At 40.9% G+C, this 4,991-nt stretch overlaps 1 protein-coding gene across 2 annotated transcripts in view; it reads left to right on the top strand.

Moving 5' to 3' along the window:
- The first annotated feature begins 4,328 nt into the window (after positions 1–4,328).
- LOC109237296 overlaps positions 4,329–4,991 on the top strand; it is a 5,074-nt gene continuing 4,411 nt past the window's right edge. For both annotated transcript variants that reach the window (XM_019403589.1, XM_019403588.1), the window contains exon 1: positions 4,329–4,442. The gene's annotated coding sequence lies outside the window, so the exon portion shown is untranslated. The remainder of the gene's footprint in view (positions 4,443–4,991) is intronic.

Genomic DNA, 4,991 nt, shown 5'->3' with positions numbered 1-4,991 from the left:
CTGAATTCGATTATACCCGGAGTAGGCGTCGAGAAAAGTTGGGATCTCGTGGCCAGCCGTGGCATCGATCATATGATGGATGTTGGGCAATTGGAAAGAGTCTTTTGGGCATGCTTTGTTCAAGTCCTTATAGTCTACACACATTCTAAGCTTATTTCACTTTTTAGGAACTACAACTACGTTGGCTAACCATTCGGGGTACTTTACCTCCCGAATACACCCTATTTTAAGAAGTTTGGTTACCTCGTCCTTCACGAACGCATGTTTCACCTCGGACTGGGGCCTCCTTTTTTGCTTTACCGGTTTGAACCTAGGGTCAATGCTTAGCCGATGTGTGGTGATTTCTGGTGGAATCCCTGTCATATCTAAATGGGACCAAGCAAAGCAATCCATATTATCAATAAGAAATTGAATGAGTTTTTTCCTGAATTGGGGGGTTAATCACGTTCCCAGGTGTACCTTTCTCTTGGGCATATATTCGATTAGTATGACCTGCTCCAACTCCTCGACAATTGAATTGGTTGCATCGGACTCTTCGGGAATGATGAAGGTTCGAGGAGTAAGGAAATCCTCTTCTTCGTCTTCGATTACTTGTTGCTCCGATTCTGTCGAGGCTGGGGGCAGTGATTGCTATTTGGCCGGCTGTTTACCTTTGGTGTTCGATTTCTCCAAGGTCGAAGACTCTAGTATCGACACCACTTCCTCGACTGCAAACATCTCCTTTGCAGCTTGTTGCTCCTCATAAACTGTTTTCACTCCTTCCTATGTTGGGAACGTCATCATCTGATGAAGAGTTGAAGGCACTGCCCTCATATAGTGTATCCATGGCCTCCCGAGGAGTGCATTATACCTCATGTCGCTTTCGATGACATGGAATTTCATGTCCTGTATGGTTCCGACTACGTTTACTGGTAGGATTATCTCCCCCTTTGTTGTTTCGCTTGCCATATTGAATCCATTTAGGACCTGGGACGCAGGTATAATCTGATCTTGTAGGCCGAGTTGTTCCACGACCCTCGATCTGATTATGTTTGCTGAGCTACCTGGATCAACTAGAACATGCTTAACTTGAATTTTATTTAAAAGAATAGAAATTACCAGGGCGTCGTTGTGCGGTTGGGATACGCCTTGTGCTTCCTCGTCACAGAATCATAGGACGTCCACGGGCATATAGCTCCGAGTCCATTTTTCTCTAGTGATTGATACCTTGGTGCATTTGAACACATGTCCTTGTGGGATGTCGACACTGGCAACGATCATGTGGATTACATGTTGTAGTTCTTCCTGCTCATTTTTTCTTGCATCTCTCTCCCTGAAATTGTTTTTAGCTCGATCAATGAGAAATTCTCGAAGGTGACCCTCGTTGAACAGCCGAGCTACCTCCTCCCTTGGTTGCTTGCAATCTTCAGTTCTATGGCCATGTGTGCCATGATACTTACACATCAAATTTGGATTCCTCTGAGAAAGATCGGTTCAGATAGGCCTGGGCCACCTGGTGTCTTTGATTCTTGCAATAGCGAACACAATCCTCGATGCATCTACGCTGAAGTTGTACTCCGACAATAGAGGTGCCTCCGCGGGATCGGTGTGTTTATCGAACCCGCTCTAACTCATGAGTCCCCAAGAGCTTTGAACTCGATCATTTCTTCGATCATTCCGAGGAGCGTTACGGCTTGAACCATTATTTCTCCGATCAACATACTACTGATACCGTTCTTTGTTTGACCTTGATTCCCTGTTTGTATCCCTGGGGGGCCTGGCTACCGATCTGTTAGGATGAACTGAACCTGAGGGAGCTCCCAACTGGTCGTCCTCGACTCTAATCTTCGATTGATAGCGGTTATGTACATCGGACCACGTCATATGTGGATACTCGATCAAATTCTGCTTTAATTATCGAGACGCAATCGAACTCTTTTCATTCAAACCCTGCATAAAAGCTTGTACTTCCCAGTCATCCGAGACCGGTGGTAATTCCATTCGCTCCATCTGAAACCTGGACACGAACTCTCTCAACATCTCGTCGTTCCTTTGTTTTATCTTGAATACATTTGATTTTCTTGTTGCCACCTTTATGGCTCCGGCATGTGCTTTCACGAAGGCGTTTGCTAACATAGCAAATGAATCAATAGAGTTAGGCGGCAAGTTGTGGTACCAAATCATAGCTCCCTTTGACAATGTTTCTCCAAACTTTTTCAACAATACTGATTCGATCTCATCGTCATTCAAGTCATTTCCTTTGATCCCGCAAGTGTATGAAGTAATATGCTCATTAGGGTCGGTTGTCCCGTTATACTTGGGTGTATCGGGCATGCAAAACTTTTTAGGGATGGGCATCCGAGCTGCGCTCTGAGGGAATGGTTTTTGTATGAATTTTTTTGCATCTAAACCTTTCAAACCTAGAGGTGCCCCCGGTATCTGGTCAACACGGGAGTTATAAGTCTCCACCTTCTTATCATTGTCCTCAATCTTATTTTCCCCAGACTCGATCCTCTTGGTGAGATCTTCGAGCATCCTCATAATGGTGGGGTCAGTCCCCCAGTCATTTCTGTTCGACCTCTCTGGCTCTGGTTCAGCACGTCGAGTATTTTCTGGTTCAGCTATACTCGGAGTTTTATTCTGACTCTGAAGTTGGGCGATGTCGATCTGCTGAGCTTGCAGCATCTCGAATATCACTTGGAGGCTGACTCCCCCATCTCCTATACCTGGTGTTCTTTGGCCTCTGGATCAGGCTTCTCTGCGTACACTCCCTCTGTGGTCTGCGCCTAAATATGCATACAAAGTAATGTGTGAACTGACATCAACTTGTTTCACATTTGGCACTTCCCCAAGGTTTATCGGTGGTACACCGACCCCTAAATTGTTATTTTCTCCATGAAATCCAAGACCTTCGTTGTCATGAACAAGTGCATTTTGCGAGTTCGACATGTTTAATCCTGAGAATCAGAAAATCTTGACAAGAAAAAGTGTAAAAATAACGTGTGTAATGAGAATCAGTAAAGAAATAATCACTATTATCTTTAGCCCCACGGTGGGCGCCAAACTGTTTACCTCAAAAATACCGAGTAACAATTAAATTTGATTTGTGGTTTTAAAGATACGTGATTTAATTCAATACCAATTAATAATCAAGAAGTATAAAGTAGAAATGAAAGAAATAAGTGAATCAAACCAGTGTTGTTTAGCAGTATCGACCTCGAGCTCAGTGACCTCGAGATGGACCAAGAACAATAAAATAAGAACAGTAAAGAGAAAGACAATTCTGATGAACAATGAGCCAGAAAAAGTAAGATAGTATATTCTTTGCCAGTGATCAGATGAAATTACAAATGATTGGGGTCCCCTTTATATAATAGGGAAACCCTAAATAAGGTTCATTTCTATTTACAGTAAGGAATATTATTGGTACAACTGTCTAACCGCCTAGTACGGAATCGTACAATTCTATTCCGGGATTTGCGCCATGATCTTGGGGACGTGGCAGGAGTCTCGCTCATTTTGTTAGAAATCCATAACGGCATTATTTCGAGATCGAGCGTACTCGGCTTCGGTATTCCTCATACTCCTACCTTGCATTCTGTCTTCGAGCTCGAGTCTGGTTCGTCGACCTCGAACTCGACCTTACCCGAACTCGGATCTAAGGCGATCCCTCGAGCCTGTGAAATCGGGCGTGCCTGATTTTGACCGAATACAGAATTTGCTAAGATATATAACCAAATATGAGATAAACACAATTTTAAATTTTGTTTCGAAATTACTATCATTATTCCTTGTACCAAACAATCCCTTTAAGTATGAGAAACTAACGGAACCAGTTTTGGCTACTGAAATTTGAGATCTAGTATTACAGTTTAAATTGACATCCTCCGTATCGTGAGCAAAAATGTATAGGAATTAACTACGGAAAGTTTTTAGAGAAAAGTCACTTTATTTAAAATTAAGGTAGGACGAGATGTAAATGTTTTAAAACATCTATCTGGTTTGCAAGTTTTGTCGTTGACTTAATTTTAATACTCCGTTAATCTCCAGTCCATCAGCGAATCAATTGGTTCCTCAAAGTGCAAAAGGTGGACCTCGAAGCAGGGAATCGGAGCGCCCTCCCGTTGAGAGAATTTGAAATCCCTCCCTCTTCACAAAAGAGACGTTAGAACCTTTTTAACCTTTTGTGGAGAAACCATTAATTATTTTCTTCTTTCGAATATTTAAACAATCCCATTTTCACTTTTTTCAAAAATTTAATTTTTTTTCTTAGTCTTCCTCATTTAATGCTCTGTTTCAGACCAATCAACATTACAGCTTTCATTCTCCACTCCCCCCCCCCCCCCAACCCCAAAAACCACAACCTCACTCGTCTCTTCAGTGCTATAGTTTTTTCTATACCAAATATATCCACAAGAATTGAAAAGCTGGTGCTTTAGCAAGTTTTGATTTTTCTCTGTCGTGTAAGTTTTTATTAATCCATATTTGGGTTTGTTTTGTTCACTTTGTATGATTAGTATATGTGAAATATTTATCTTTTTAGTATGTTTATGCTTGATCATTCTTGGCAAATTGAAAAGCAGAAGCTTTAATCAGTTCAAATTTCTTCGGAGCCACATAGGTTTTTTCAAAAAAAAAAAAAAAAATTTGGGTTTGTTTTGTTTAGTTTCTTAATGGTGATTTTATTGTTCAGTTCGTATGACTGTTGCATTGGAGAATGCTTCATTTCGTACTATGTTATGTTTGATCATTCACCTTTTAATTGTAAGCATAAGATTTAATGAGTCTTGATTTAATTGTATTTGGGTTTATTTTGTTTAGCTTCTCATTGGTATGATAGTAGGGTTTTTTATTTTTTAACCTTTTTTTTAGTATGGGAATGCTTAATTCTTTGCTATGATTTTGTTTGATCATTCACGGGGTTGAATGCCTTTAATTGTTATCTTTAAACTTATAACTTAAGAGCTTTTGATCATGAAATGATTCTGTTTGGAGTTTTCTAGATAACGACC

The sequence above is a fragment of the Nicotiana attenuata genome, unplaced genomic scaffold (genome assembly GCF_001879085.1).
Source record: "Nicotiana attenuata strain UT unplaced genomic scaffold, NIATTr2, whole genome shotgun sequence".
Classification (NCBI taxonomy): Eukaryota; Viridiplantae; Streptophyta; class Magnoliopsida; order Solanales; family Solanaceae; genus Nicotiana; species Nicotiana attenuata.
This window is presented reverse-complemented; position numbering and strand designations above follow the sequence as displayed.